Source organism: Lynx rufus, unplaced genomic scaffold (assembly GCF_022079265.1).
Source record: "Lynx rufus isolate CCGP_SWC_20201006 ecotype Redwood Valley unplaced genomic scaffold, mLynRuf1.p SCAF_2, whole genome shotgun sequence".
Lineage (NCBI taxonomy): Eukaryota > Metazoa > Chordata > Mammalia > Carnivora > Felidae > Lynx > Lynx rufus.
In genome coordinates, this window is record NW_025814834.1 from 2260399 (window position 1) to 2276636 (window position 16238).

The window sequence follows — 16238 nt, forward strand, 5'->3', positions numbered from 1 at the left end:
TTTCTTGGGACTCCCACTACGTAGATGGCACTCTATAGGGGCCTCTGAGGCTCTGTCCCCTTTTCTTCCTTCTTTTTTCTTTCTGTCCCTCAGCCTCGAAGAAGTCCATTAACGCATCCCCAAGCTTGTTGTATCTTTTTGCTTCCAGCCCAAATGTGCTGGGTCCCTCTGGGGAAGCTTTTATTTCCATTTCCGTACTTTGCAACAGCAGAATTTTGTATGCAGCTCTTCCTTTTAAATAATTTCTGTCTCCTTGTTGTTCTTCTCTGTTTGGTGAGACCCGGTTCTCATATTTACCTTTCGATCTTCAGATGTGGTTTCCTCTGGGTCTTTAAACATCTTTAAAATAGCTCACTGGAAGTCTTTGTCTAGTAGGTCCAACATCTGGGCTTCCTCGGGGATAGTTTCTACTGACTGCTTTTATTCCTTTCTCTGGGTCATCCTTTCTTTGCTGGCCTCATGCTTCTTTGTTGAAAACTGAACACTTCAAGTAATTTAATACGTCAACTCTGGAAATCAGACTCTGCTCCTTAGGGTCTGTTGCAACCATTACCGGCTTGCGTAGTGACTCTTCTGAACCAACTCTGTATTCTCCGCCACGTGTGACCACCGCAGTCTGTGCTCAGTTAGTGGGCAGATCATGCCTGGAACCCCCCGGAACCAGCAAGTCCCCCTTCCTCTGCCAGGCGCTCTGTCTGTGTTGACGGCGATCCTGCCGGCCTCAGGCAAGCAGGTCACAAGGCCGCGAAAGCCCCAGCTCCCCGCTTCCACAGAGCCTCAGTTCAGCCAGTGGTGAGACCCACGGCCTCGTCGGTCTTCCCTGTGAGCGAACCCACAGCCTCACACTTGCGCACAGCCTTCCGGATTCCGGGGAGTATGCCGGAGTGTTTTCAAAGCCCCCTCTAGACATCGCTTTCTCCAGCATTTCCTTTTAAGGGTTTTGGTCATCTTGTTGTTTGCCCTAATTGTCATGACCATCCCGGGCTGCTGCAATGATCCACAATTGTCCAGGGAACTGGAATGAGCAGGCCAAGTGATGACAATTCTCCGGCAACGGGGCTTTGGAGGGGCTCCAACTCAATGCTGCGGCTCGCAGCGGCTGCCAGCCGGTCTCCGCCGTGGTCGTGGGACCGTTGACTTTCAAGGCTGCTGCAGAACTGGGGGGCGGGGGGATGGGGTAAGGCCGGTGACAATGCCACAGCGCTCAGGGTTCTTACTGAGATCCAGCCCTTTCTTCTGGAAGAAACGCTCCCGGGATCGCCGCAAGCCTCTGGTTAATTTCCAGAGTTCTGAAAAAGTTGATTTTGACCATTGTGGCCAGTGTTCTCATTGCTTACACAGAGAAGGTTTTTAGAGGCCTTTACTCTGCCATTCTCACTGACATCACCCTGCAATTATTCTTAATTTTACATATGGTTTATGTAGTCATCTGTATTTATAAAAGGAAGAACAAAAACAAAATCAGCATTGTGTCCTCCTGTGCCAGCCACGGTAATAAAGCGCGTCTTCTTGCCCTTGGAGTGTCCAAGTGAGTCTGAAATGTCACACGGTAGTCGATCCAAATTTCATCCTTAGATACTTACGCCAATAAGTAACCCAGACGGACAAAAGGCCGTGTGTACAAAGATGCTCATTGCGATACTGGTCATGAAGTAAAACGTTACAATCAATCTTAAATCTGAATTAGGGAAAGGGTAGCTAATGACGGTGCATTCCCTCCCTGGTACGCAGCCGTTCTCGGAAATAATTACAAAGACTGAGAATTAACACGGAGAACTTTTTAAGATGCATTTATTGGAAAAAACAAAGCACAGCCTTCCATCTGCGCCGTGGTTCCAACTGTGGAACAATTATATAGAAGCTTGTACAAGAGCCAGGAGGGAAGAGAGAAAAATGAACACAATTTGTTAGGGTGGAGAGAATTGTGGCTGTTTTTAAATCGGATTTTTTTCCATCTTATTGTTATGCTATGAGTACAATAAATTGAATGTTTACAAAAATAGGCCAATGTGTCTAACAGGAAAGACGAATTCCCCACGGCCCCTGTGTGCCAGTCATGGCACAGGTCAGAGGCACCCGTGGCAGAGGCTGACGGCAAGAGCCCAGGGTGAGTCCTTGGTGATGTCACCTGGGGACAGATCTCTGCCTCGTGAGTCACAGACATGGGCTCCAGGGGCCTGGGAGGGGGATGGAATACAGCTCCCTGCCAAGCTGCTTGGAGACAGGGAGGAGGAGGAGGAGGAGGGAGAGAAAGGCCCTCTTCCCTTCCCCTCCTAGTAGAGAAGATATTTTTCCAATAAATAACCGTGGAATCTCAGCTGAAATATAAGCCTCATGAATTATTTGGCCCTTTCGGGATCCAAGAAACTTTCAGTGTCTGGACAGGGTCACAGAGGCTTCTGACGGATGCCCACATCTCCCCCGGGGGGCACTCCCTTCCTGATGATAATGAAGTGACCACCCCATTCCACCCCTACTCCCGTCCCACTCCCTGCCCCTGAACTGGAGGGCTCATAGCTTGGCTCGATTCTCCAGCAGCTCTCATCCTGAGTTTTTTTTTTCCTGTTTTGTGTTTTCCCTCCTTTAAGCAGCTGAGGGAAGGAAGAATTAAGTGGAAGTAATTTATCAGAGCAGTTTTCCCAAAGTGGGTTGCGTGCAGCTTGACCAACCGTCCTGGCTTGCATGGGGCTGGAGTTTCCTGGGATGCAGGACTTTCACTGCCAAAGCCAGCAATGTCCTGGGCAAGTCTTGGGCAAATCCCAGGGTAAGTTGGGCACGATAGTTCCATGAACCTCTAGTTTATTTTTATTTATTTATTTTTTAAAAGTTTATTTATTTAATTTAGAGAGAGAGAGAGAGAGCACACGTGCGTGAGCAGGGGAGAGGTAGACAGAGAGGGAGAGAGAGAGAATCCCAAGCAGGGTCTGAGCTGTGACTGCAGAGCCTGATGCAGGACTCCATTCCACAAAACGTGAGGTCAGGACCTGAGCCGAAATCGAGAGTTGGATGCTTAACCAACTGAGCCCCCAGGAGCCCCCGAATCTCTAGTTTAGAAGGATGCTCATAAGTATTGTACGAAAATTGTTCCATGATCGCATAGGCCGAACACACTGATTGAATCCATGAATCACATGGACTGAACAAAATGAAGTAGATATATTTGTTGTAGGACTTGTCAGAGCCTTTATATGTTAACATGGTATGAGCCTATACATACAAGGCTCAGTGCTAATATAGGCACAGGCCCACACGTACTCGAGGCAAGGTGGCTCTGGCATGAAGGAGCTTAAAATCTCTCTCTTGGTGAATTGAAGACAGCAAACGCTGATCCGAGGAACTTCAAGGCTGCTGGGGCTGAGCTGCGGACATCTCGTGGAAGCAAGGGAATCAATACCCTATCGCCCCCTTCGCAGGAGTCAATACAGGCAACCCGCCAAGTGCCAGGATGGTCAAAGTGCTGTTAGGGGAGAGGAAGTCCTGGGGTTAGCAGACGTAAGGGCTCATTCCACTTCTGCGTGGAAGGGGTGTGCCAGGGGTGAGGCTCCAGGTCTCTGATGCCCAGAAATGTGTCCTGACGGCCCCCCTTAACCCAGCCCATCAGACGCAGGGAAAGGGTGTGCTCCTGGAGGGAGCAAAGCCGGCCCGGGTCTCCTAGAGTGGGCTCGGGAGAGGCACCCGCCGCCTAAGTGCCTGGGGGCTTTCGGTGGTCATCGTTGTACAATATCCCTACAGAGATGTGCCTACACGCACCTTCACGGGGTGGGGGTCCCCTGACCACGCGTCCTCTCCTGTCTGCGGAAGACATGGTAATCCCTTCTCTCCAGGGGTCAGGCAGGAGCTGGGGAGGAGTCCCGGCAGAGGCCCAGGCACAGCCCCCCTTTGGCCCCCACGTTTCTGCACCTGGAGCCCACGTGGGGGTCTGGGGACTGGGCAGCAATCTGATTCAGCTCCCAGAGGCAGGGCTGGGTGAAGGGGGCCCTCCCCAGACGAGGAACTCAGCCCTGCAAGGTTCAGGGATCCACAGGGGTTTCTGGGGTGATTATTTCTAGGCAGCCGCCGGGCTACCCCTGCCCTGCCCTGTCATTCTCCTTCTCCTGCGTCGGGGGTTCTGGAAACTGCTCAGGAACAGGCTGAGGTTTGTGCGCTCCTCCCGCAGCTCCCGCCGCAGAGACATACACCAAGAGGCAGCTGACGGCTCACGGAAGGCTCGTGGGCCCTGAGGAAGGAGCAGATTCCTGGGGCTTTGGGGACCCCAGCCTGGCCTGCGGGGGGCAGGGGACAGCTATGGGACAGCAAACGGCTACCACCAGGCTCTGGCCTGTGAGCCTTGGGCCTTCGCAGCCTCTAGCTATAGGGAGGAGACCTGCCTCTGCCCTAACTCCGCTGGGCCTGCCCCGGTCCTTGCTAAGTGGCCGGTGACGCCCGATGTCCTGGAGGGGGCTGCTGGGACTTAGGGTTCCAGCCCGAAAAGGGAGGCGGGGCCGAGTGGAGGACTGGTTCAGGCAGCCTTACAGGAGGGGCTCGCCGCCAGTGGAGGGGGCCCTGGGGGGAGTGCAGCACATGGCCCACGAGTCCCTGAAACACCGGGCCATGCGGTGATGACCTCCGAAGGCCACGGCACTTGAGGGGACCCCTGTGTCAAGAATTCTGCCCTTGGGGGCATTCGATGGCCTTTGCAGGACCCGTGTGACGGCGTCCTGGGGCTGCCGACTGGAACTAAGATTTTCGAGGAAAGCAGAGTAGAAAACACTGGCCTCTCGGGGCCTTCCTGGGTGGGTTGGGGGCCCAGGGGCACAGGCACCAGCTGTCCCTGGAGGTGGTCCGGGTGATAGGGGCCGAAGGTGTGCACTGGGAGCCAGGAACTTGTCTCCAATTTGTTCAGCAGGAAGTCCTGAGACACACGAAGCACTGAGTAGGACAGGGCACCCCAGGGGCTGGGCACGACGGTGGAAAGGGCGAGGGGCATCTTTTTGGGCCGACAGGACAGCGTTAACATCAAGGACAAGAGCCCCCCCCTCCCCAATCCAAATCTGGGCAAGGGGGGAGGGCACACAAAAGCAGACAACCTCTGTCGGCAGCTGAGGAGAGGCCGGCAAAGTTTCGCAAAGCTTCACAGCTGGGGTGAGCAGAGAGCTCCCCAGGGTCAGCCTCGGGGACCTGAAGGTGGCTCCTGGGGTCAGGCCCTTGGGCAGAGGGCGAGGCCTGCCGCAGTTGCAGATGGCAGCCACCAGGTGGCACAGGAGAGTCCAGCACCAGCCCTGGTTTCCAGGGCGGGCCCTGGAGGACTGGAGAGCCCCGGGGGGGGGGGGGGGGGGGCCTCAGGCAGGTGACCTGCAGGGAGGAGGCGTGGCAGGCACCGGTAATGATCTGCAACAGGCATTCGGACCGAGGCAGGGGGGCGAGGCAGGGGTGGGCCTGGCCCCCCACCTGGCGAGTCCAGTTGTGCCCGCAGTGAAGGCTGGCTAGGCGCTGGCTTAGGGGGCAAGTGGCAGCCAGGGCTCCAGGGACCGGGGCGCCCAGCGTGGCACGGTGCACCCGGAGCAAGGGCCCGCCCGACCCTCAGCCTGCTGCATTCTGGGGGTGCAGGGTCAGGGAAGCCCCGCGTGGGTGCCCTTGCCCCACCCCACCCCTCCCCAGGTCATGCTCCCCAGCCCCAGACCCACAGGGACTCGGGTCACCCTGTGGCCCCGGCTGCTCTGGGGAGGGACCTCTGCTTGTGCGCCCCTCCCTGGGGTGCCACTTCTGTAGCACCCCAACTTCCCCCAAGCGCTTGCTGCCTTCCTCCCTTTCCCGCCCGCCCCTCCCGTGTGCTGACGCAGGGAAGGTCTGTGGGGATAGGGTGGATTCCAGGTCAGCGTGCCCCACTGGAGGTTCCTGGGGGCCCCAGGCTGGGGTCAACAGGGGCGGGCGGCAGGTGGCCGTGAGGTTTAGCAACTGTCAGTGGGCAGGTGGGAAGTCACCAGGCGGGGTGGGGGGGAGCGCTGGGCAGGTAGAAAGACACTGAGCAGGTGGGGGTCAGTGTGCAGGGGGGGGTCTGTGTCCCTGTCCCTCTGGACGCAAGTGGACTGTGGCACAGGACAACCAGTGGCTGCACCCGGTTGACATCGACAATAACCATGACGTGATCTGGTCGTGTTCGTGGACCGTGTGCCAGGCGTCCCCTTCTGGGATCATGTCATTTGATGACCGTAATGACCTATGAGGAAGGTGCTGTCGTGCCCGCGTCACGGGTGAGGAAACAGGGACAGTGAGGACCGTTCTTGTCTAAGGTCCGGACACAAGTGGAGACCCAATGCGTGAGCCCGAGCCACCTCGAAAGGCACCTGGGGTTGAGGGTGGCCACGCCGGCCCAGTGGGTGCCCCAGGAGCCCTCCCCGGAACCCCGGGGCACCTGCCACAGAGCAGGAGGCCGGGGACACTGCCTGGCTCGCAGGGGTTTGTTCCCAGCCCCTGTCTCCCCTGGTGACCGGCCACACGTGGGGTCTCAGGCAGCAGGGACACCCTCCTTGGGGTCCCAGGTGCAAACCATGTTATCCTCCTGTCCTGCGTGCAGGGAGGGGTCAGAGGAGTCCGTTCCCCTTTGACATTGACCTTCAACCTTTTTTGTTCATGCCCTTGGCCTGGGGCTCGGCCCTCTGGCTTGGCCTGGGAAACCCCACGGCCTGAGCGTCAACTCCTGTGAGCCCTGAGTGTGCCAGGACGACCTGGAGCCCCTCCTCCACCTGACCCTGACACTCACCCTGACCCACAGCCCACACTCACCACACTACCCCCCACACACGCATGCACACCACAGACACGCTCACCGCACACACTGGCCCTCCCTCCCCCACCTCCTGCCTCAGGCTGACTCGGGTCCGTCTCCCCCATTTCTGCGCCCACCTAAACCATCACTCGGAGGCCCAAAGCCCTGCCGGGACCCCCCAGTCCTGGGGCTCCGGACCTCATTCCCCTGCCCTCACCCACCCCACGCCAAGGCCCAGGTGAGGTGAGGCCACCCACCCTGGGCACCTGGGTGCCTTCTGGGGGCGTCTGATTGATTCTGGGCACTGGCATCCGGGGGGCTAAGGAAATGGTGAACGCAAATGTTTTGGAGGGACGGCGTGGGGTCCCGAGACGTGGATGGGCCTGAGCCCCCCGCCTCCTCTCACATGGCACCAGAGCGACACAGAAACCCCCAAAGGGAAAGGGAAAGAAAAGGGGGGGCAACTGGGACGCTCCTTCCAGGTGTCTATATCCCGCACCGTGTGCTGGCCGCTTGGACAAGTCCTGCGGAGTCCTTTCCCGATTTTCCACATTGTTCTAAGTACGTTATTGAACATTTTTCACTTATCGAAGAGGCATAGCACATAAGGGCACAAACTGTCAATTCTGATCGTGGCTCCAGCCTGAAAAGTCACCGCATGGGCCGCACGCCTGAGGAGGACGCCTTCTGTGAGGGAAAGGTCTGGGGTGGCAGGGCCGGACGGGCAGGAACGCAGGAAGGAATCCAGGAAGCAGCCCGGGACCTTGGCCGGAAGCCCGGGGAGGGTCGCACCTCTGCTCTGGGGGCCCGAGCCTGGACCCCCTTTGGGCGTATCCCCCCTTTGGGCCAGCTCAGCGGAGGCGGCCGGTCAGGCCCGGTTCCCTGGAAGGCCCGGTCGCATAAATTTTCATCTAGTGCCACTGCATTTTCATCCAGGGAGCTGTCAGGGGTATTTTGAGAAGGAACAGAGAGGTCAAATGGTCACGCTTCAGCGGCAGCACAGAGGGCGGCTCGGGGCCGGGTGCCAGACTTGGCCGGGACCTCAGGGCCCTGTTCCTGCGGGTCCTCGAGACTGTGCTCCCCGAGCTCCGGCCGCCGCACTGGGTGGAGAGCCCCGGGCTGGACCCAGGCCACCGCGGGCTCCAATCACACCCCTCTTTTCTCTACGGCCTGCAGATAGGAGCCCAGATGAAGGACGCCTCCTATTCCTATGAACGTCCTATTGTCAAAGTATCTCCTCACACCGTGTCTTTGGGTCTCACGACCACCCTGCGACGTCCCCTTTGTACAGATCTGGAGACTGAGGCTTCCTGGAGCTGGGAGAGCCCCCAGGGTCACGTGATGGACAGGAGCCAGAAGCTTCCAGCTGCCCCCTCACCTACCTACAAGAATTTCCTCAGGGTGGGGCGCCTGGGGGGCTGTCGGTCTAGCGTCCGACTTCGGCTCAGGTCATGATCTCGTGGTTAGGGAGTTCGAGCCCCACGTCAGGCTCTGTGCCGACAGCTCAGAGCCTGGAGCCTGCTTCGGATTCTGTGTCTCCCTCTCTCTCTGCCCCTCCCCTGCTCGTGCTCTGTCTCTCTCTGTCTCTCAAAAATGAATAAATGTTAAAAAAAATTTTAAAAAAAAGGAGTGATGCTCACCCGAAGTCACTGTTTCACGTACATCGGTAAAACTGGACCGCAGTCTGCAAGGCGGGCTCATTTCTCTGCAGGATGGTGAGGCAGCCACAGGCTGGAGGGAGTCCGTCCTTTCTCCTCGGAGCCCACGGCCACCTCATTAATGAGGGAGGGTTCCCTAAGCCGCCACGGCGCTGGCTCTCTCTACGACACCCCACCAGCCCTCGTGCTATTTGATGTTGGTGTCTGTGCTTGCCTGGAATGCTGGGTTTGTTCTAGAACAGGGAGTCCCATGCTGTGCCTCTTCCACACAGGAGATTAAATTCACCAAACTGTATGGACGTGAACATACCGGACGGGCTGGGGTCAGAGCTGGATGGAAACGCCCTGTGACGGGGAGACGGAGGCTGAGGGAGCGTCTGCCCCGAGGAACCCAGGAGGGTCTCACGGAGGAGGCGTCCCAGGAGCCGTGCAGGGAGCCTGGGCCGCGGCCGGCGGAGGCGCTGGGGAGGGCTGGGCTGAGTGTAGCGCAGAGAGCGGGCGCCGTGAGAAGCCGTGTTTTTGTTGGCAGAAATGCTACTAAAGCCATTTTCAATTTGGACGGCTGCATGATAGGGGAATGTAGGTCAGTGGGTTTAAAAAAACACTTCCCCGGACTCTGTGTATATGTGAGTGTGTGAAGAGAGACTAATTGGCTTGTCTAAGAGTCGATGGGGATAACATCGTCTCTGCTTGGAACGAGTGGAACCGTCCAGGCCTCTCGGCCGTCCTGGCGGGGTGGAGACGGATGGAACTGCAGAATCAGACGCCTGCACCTGGAAGCCACAGGCTCAGCGCTCCGACCCAGGAGCAAGGTGGTGTGGACGTAACGCTCCCGGCTCAGGCACCAGCTCAGGACGCCTCGGAAGGAAGGGAATGTCCCGGGTGAGCACATACAAACAACAGAAGGGCAGAGTCCCCGGGCATGGAGGGCAGGAGAAGGCAGGGGCGGGGGGTCACGGACCACGGACAGCCCCAAACCCGGCCACAGGCACAGAACCGCACGGCAGAGCCACATGGGCCTGCGTCAGAGGACGAGCGGCCGGCACCGCCAGTTTTAGGCGAAGACAGAAGAGACGTCTGGACAGAGAGCCCAGCCACGCGCTTAACAGAGAGATCCGGGCGTCCTTTCAATTCGGGTGAACTTTCTAGTCCTGTCCCGGCACCAGCTGTCTCACTGTCAAAATGCGCCCCCTGGAACCGAAGGCTCGAAGCCCCTGGAGGCCTCGGAACCCGTGATCAAACAGCCGGGCCAAGCGCCCCGACCTCCACAGTCAGCGAGCGAGGGAGACAACCCTGCCTGTCCAGGACTCCGGGCCCAGTGGACACTGGTGACCTTATGATCCCTGCAAAGCGGGGTCGCAGGGAGCCGATCCCGGCCGGGCCACCCACCATGCAAGCCAGCCTCTGTCTCCTCACCTTACGTCGGGGTCACGGGGGTCCCCTCCCGGGGGCCCCGAGAGGAGGACTCAGCACAGAGCCTGGCTCTGAGGGGCGGGACCGGTGCCAGATGCTCACTCTGCCTCTGGGACACGAGGCCACTTCCCTGCCCCAGACGTGGCTCTGCCCTCCGTCCCCGGCCTTCCCCTTCAGAGGAATTTCTCGGCTTCGGATGGGAGATGCCGTAGATAAGAAACACGCCTCCCCGAATACCGCGAATAACCCTGCGAGTTAAATCACCTTGGTGGGAGTGCCGCCCCGGCTTCCCCGCTGAAGTAATTAATGGGATGGGGAGAGGAGCGCGGCGAGCCAGGCCCCCGCGGCCGCGAACACCGGCGATTTACAACACATTATTTCAGCCGTAAGGAGCCCTCGGGGCCCTTCTACTGCAGGTCAGCTGGCACGGGTGCTGGTCCCGGCCCGGCACCGTATTTACTGAGAAAATATCACATGCCTCCCCATCTGCTATTACGCTTAATATCTGAAACCGATCCACGCAAAAACAAGGGGATATTCAGTAACGGGGCCGGGCTTTCCTGCGCACGCGAAGGGTGTCTGATCTGCGGTTCCAGGAGCTCCCGCGGCCGATTCCTTCCCCTCCAAGGAGGCGGGAGGGGCCGCCAGGGAGAGCGCGGGGGGCTTCTCCCCCACCCAGCCCACCCGCACCTCCAGCCCTGGCCGCTCGGCTGCCCTCCTCTCTGTCCGGCACCCTCGCCCACGAGCCTGCTTTCTGCCCTCGGACTTCTCGTTCGTTCGTTCGTTCGCTCACCGATAGTTACTGTGCGCCTACCTACAAGCTGGCCTTTGTTCCAGAAACTAAAACAGACCAAGATCCCTGGCCTGGTGGACTTTACGTTCTGGCGGAAGAAGGGGGGAGGCTAATAAGCAAGAAAGTCAGTGAACCACAGGCTGTGTTACAAGGTAGGGGGTGGGCACGGCGGCGGCCTGGGGCTCCGGGGAAGGTGACGTCTGAGAAGAGAAAGTTCTTCCTTCCTCCTGGAAGGAAGGCCCCGGGTGGATCTCTGAGAGCAGCATTCGGGCTGGACGCTGGCTCTGCCTGGAGGAAGAAGTGGGAGCTGGAGACGGGGAAGAGTAGGACCACGAAGGGCCTGTGTGTTCCCTTCCTGGGGCTGCCGTAACAAATTACCACAAACCGGGTGGCTTAAAACAACAGAACTTTATTTTCTCACAGTGCCGGAGGCCAGAAGTTCAAACTCAAAGTGTCGGCGGGGCCGTGACCCCTCCAGAGGCTCCAGGAAAGAGCGCTGCGCTGTCTCTCTCCAGCTTCTGGGGCTGCGAGAAATCCTCGCGGACACGCGGCCCAGGCTCGGCCCCCTGCTCGCGGCCTCCATCCTGGTCTCTCCTCCGTTGCGTCTCCTCTTGTAAAGACTCGTCCCTGAGCTTAGGGCCCCCCCCCCCAGTTAATCCAGGATGATTAAGATTCTTAACCCACATCTGCAAAGACCCCCTTTTCCAAATATGGTCACATTCACACACACCAGGGATTAGGACTTGCACACATCTTTCTGGGGGCCCAGGACACGGGATACGCAGTCTCCTGGAATGAATGGGATTGGAAATCTGTGTGTCCGGGTTGGTTGGAGGTGTTCCGGGGCAGCAAGGTGGGAATCCTCGATTCTCAGACGGGCTGTAGTCCAAAATGTTACAAGCCCACCCTAATCGGATCTTTGGATGAGCGTGGGTGCTGAGTCTCCCCTACCTGCTGGACAGGTGCACTCAGGATACAAGGGGGGCCTGTGCCAGCCACCTCCCATTCTCAGACACCCCTGGAGGCTTCTGTGCAGTGAGATCACCCGTTCACACGCTCAACAGACAGCAGCGATGGCGGCCACGTGTGGGCACTTCGGTTATCAGAACGGGTGGAGAAGCCCCGTCCGGCAAGACAGGAGAGCCCACACTCCACAGGGGCGGTGATGGGGAGGGCTTGGGGCAATGAGGGGAGTGGGCTGAGCCTGCAGAAGCTTGGGTGGGGGCTCAGCCCGGCCCCACACAGGGGTCCAGGGAATGGAGTTTGGCCTTGTGTGGGGCACAGAGGTGAGAGTGGTGATGGGGGGCGAGGCTAGAGAGACGAGCAGGGGCTGGTTTCAGGGAGCAGGCCTGGCAGGGCTGGGGTGGCCCTACTCTGGAGCCATGGATGGGCTCCAAGGGGGCGGCGGTGATGTGGTCAGGTTCGCTGCTTAAGAGTATGGTCGCCAGGAAGGACTGTGCAGCATGCATCTGAGGTTAAGGGCACCCGAGGTCCGTGGTCACATCGGGAGTTTCGAATCACAGTACGATGCAGCATGGCTGATGTCCAAAGCGCTTTCCCACTGTGGTCTGACCTTCCCTCCGAAGCTGTGCTGGGAAGTGAGGAGGGCTCCATGCTCTTCATGGGAAGTGGGGAAAGGAGAGGGGTCAGAGGAGTATTTTTTCATTTTCCTGCTCAGATACCTGGGTGTTCCGACCACGTGCAGAATGTCAAGAAGTTGGAAGTCCCATCCGTGTTGGTGGCCAAGTGGCTGAATGGAAAGTGGGGTCAGGAGGCTCCCAGGAAAGGCCCAAGGCCTGGAGGTTGGCACAAAGGCCTGTCTTGGGCAAAGTGCAGATTTACTTCCTAACAGCCGGAGAAGCAAACGTGAAGGAGACAGAGGAGAAAAGTCCACGGGTGGCCAAGAAGCACCGAGCAAAGAGCTTCCTGTCGTCATCTTTCATGAAGCCAGGACAGAGAACGACCGCTCATTGTGTCCTTTTCCATCAAGTTCTTCAAGCAAGTGGATGCACCGTGTCTTTCCCGCTTCCTGCAGGGCAAGAATCAGTTGATGAAGTGGGAAAATTTCTCAGGGGTCACCCAGTGCCAAGTGTGGAAGAGGACCTATCACCTCACCTGTGGACCTGGGGACCATCCGGACAGGTAGCTAGGATCCTCAGGTGGCTCAGAACCCCAACTCACCAGTCCCAACACCTCGGGCACCTCACGCACCCTGAATCTTGGTTTCCCCCTCGGTAGGAGCGCCACCTTCTCAGGGTTATTTTGGAGACTAAATGACACAACACATGTAACAGTCGTAGTGTGTTGTCTGGAAAGCACTGAACAAAGGCCATTATTATTATTTCTACCACTACTATTTACATGCCAGTCACCGTGTCAAGGTTTAAGGCACACCAATGACCCAAACTTCCCCCCGAGAGTTTCGAAATTTAGTGAGGTGGACAGACATGAAATAAATGAGTACATTTATGCACAAGTCACTCCGGGCTTTCAGATGAGGAACTATTGAATTCCTTACCGTGAGGCCAAGAAAAGTCTCTGTTGCAGACTATTGAAAGAATAATGAGGTGAGAACAGCACAATCATTTAGGCATGGCACGTATATAAACGAGCCAACTGTGACCCTGAATCCTCAAATTCACTACTCCCTGCTGGGGTCAAAGCTGCAAACAGAGGAAAATTCATAGACTTAAATACTTTATATATGAAATAAGGAGGATGATGATCTAATACAAAGAAATTGAACATTGGAATGAAAAGAAGACCAAATATGTCAAAAGTAAGGAATGAAAAATAAAAGAATTTAAAAATCCCGAACAGGAAAAAAAAAAACAGAATTGATAGATAAAATTCAAGAGCTGGTCCTTTCAAATAAAACCAACAAAACTGATAGAATTGCTGGCTAGACCTATTTTAAAAAAGAGAAAAAGGGGGTCACTTGGATGCCTCAGTAGGTTAAGCAACTGACTCTTGAGTTCAGCTCAGATCATGATCTCACAGTTCATGGCTTTGAGCCCTGAGCTTGGGACCTCTCTCTCCCTCTCTCTCTCTCTGCCCCTCCCCTGCTCTCTCACTCTCAAAAAAGTTAATTAATTAATTAATTAATTAATTAACTTTTTTAAAAAAAGAGCAAAAAATCCAAGATAAGAAAAATTAAGAATGAAGGAAACAATGAATTCTTTTAAAAAGTGGAAAATGGTATGCTAAAAAAATTAAATCTTTATGAAATGGATGATTTTAAAGGAATATACAAATTAAAACATCAATTTCAGAAACAGCAAAATTCTAAGTAAACCAAAAGCATTAAGATCAGAAAACATCGTGAAAGTGTTATCTCCAAAATAGGTACCAAGTTCAAGTGGTTCAAGGGAGAATCATTTCAAATAGTAATTAGACATGCATAATTCCCGTGTTATGCACGATGAAACGTTAGCAACACACAAAACCTTCCCCAATATATTTTACAAGCCCATATAATGTTACTCCTCAAAATTGACAAGGATAGTGCAAGAAACAAGACTACGTCGCTAGTGACGGGAAGCCCAAGCATATGAAACCAAATATTTGCCAACCAACGTCTCAGTGCGTGAAACAAATATCACACCCTCAGCAGGAAAGGTGTGGTGCAGAAATGCAGGATGATTTTACAGTGGAAAACCTGCCTGCTTCCCTTTATTAAAAAGTCAAGGAAGAAAAAAATACAATAAGGAATCCGTTCACCATGGACAGAAAAAGCCAAGAATAAAAATAAGAAGAAATGTGCGCAACCTTTGCGAATAGGACCTCAGTTCTTTATTGCGAGCTAAAAGAATGGGGGGTACCCTTGTTCTTGAATGGGAAGACTCCATTTTGAACACATTAAAAGTTCCCCCCAAATTAACCAATAGAGTGTTTGCTATTTGAATTTAGGTCCCAGTGCATTTGGGGAGAAAGAGAAAAGGAGAAATTTGATAATCATGTGAAAGTTCATTCATCAATTTTCCCCCCAGAAAGGGCTCACTGCACATCAAGAGCTGAGGGGTTTTGCTAAAGGAGCGTAGGGACTGGGACCACGGGTCTCTGGGGCAGGGAGAGGGCAGGCTGTGGAAAGCGTTCAGGTGGTGCCCAGGAGCTCTGCGGGCGGTCGGTGGCCGTGGTACCCGCCGTCTGGCCCTCCACCCAGATGAGCTGGTCTCTGCCCGCACCTGCCCCTCCCTCCTGTCTGCACAGCCTCACCCCCACCCCCCAGGCTGTGTATCTCCGATTCCCGCTTTGCTGACCCCCGTGTGAATGTGTGTGGTTAATGTCTACGGCCAAGGCTCTCGGGTTCAGCAAAGCACCGTCAGAAAGGGGCTCATTGTCACCTGTTGGGATGAGCACTGGGCATTGTGTGGAAACCAATCTGACAATAAATTTCATATTAAAAATATATATATATATCATTAGATTTAAAAAAAAAATTAAAGAATCACCGTGTCTCCTCCATACCCTAGCATAAAAATATAAAACGCTGTGAATAAGTTTAACAAAAAATGTACAACACTGTTGTGCTGAAAAGCACAAAATATTCAGAAGTTAAAGGAGCTCTACCTTTTGGAATATTATATTAAGTTCATAAACCCGAAGATTCAATAATATTGAGGTGGAGATTCTCTTCAAACTGATCTATGATTTAATGCAATCTCAATAAAAATTCTAGCAGCTTTTTTTAAATCACGGAGCTGATTTTATATATTTTTTTAATTTTTTTAACATTTTATTTATTTTTGAGACACGGAGAGACAGAGCATGAACAGGGGAGGGTCAGAGAGAGAGGGAGACACAGAATCTGAAACAGGCTCCAGGCTCTGAGCTGTCAGCACAGAGCCCGACGCGGGGCTCGAACCCACGGACCGCGAGATCGTGACCTGAGCTGAAGTCGGCCGCTTAACCGACTGAGCCACCCAGGTGCCCCTGATTTTATATTTCTATAAAAAGTACAAAGACCTTCAATAGCCAAAATAATCTTGAAAAAAAAAAAGAGTGAAAAGAACAAACTTGGAGGACTGACACCACATGATTTCAGGGCTTTCTATAAAAACACAAATTAAAATGCAACATTGGCATAAGGTAACCATACGGATACAGAGAACAGAATAGAGAACCCAGAAAAGGCTCAAGCAGAAACGCTCGCAATTCTTAAGAGACACCAAGACAACTCATTGGAAGAAAGGGCGGCCTTTTGGCAACGGTGTTGCAAAATTGGATCTCTCCATCTAAAAAGGAGCCGTCCCCTTACCTCACACCATACACAAAGTTTCTAGCGTGAGCAGCCAGGCGTTGTGTCTTTGAGTATTTCCATCTCTATTTCAGTGGGATGCCTGAGGAAGTCCTCCCGCAGGTTAACCCTGGGTTTCACCCCGTGCCCTGGACGGGGAGACTGACGGTCAGTGAGGTCAATGAACTTGTCTAAAGGGGAGATACCCCGCTGGACATTCAGTGTCCAGCTTCCCGCCTCCGGGGTCAGCAGGCTTTCCGGTGGGTCATTTTGCTTTCTGGGACCCTTGCAGTTCAAAGATGACCTCCCGGGGGGCCAAAGAGGGCCAGAGTCCAAGGGGAGTCAGTGAGAAGATCTGCTGACATGGTGTCTCAGGGACCAGCAGGCCACGAG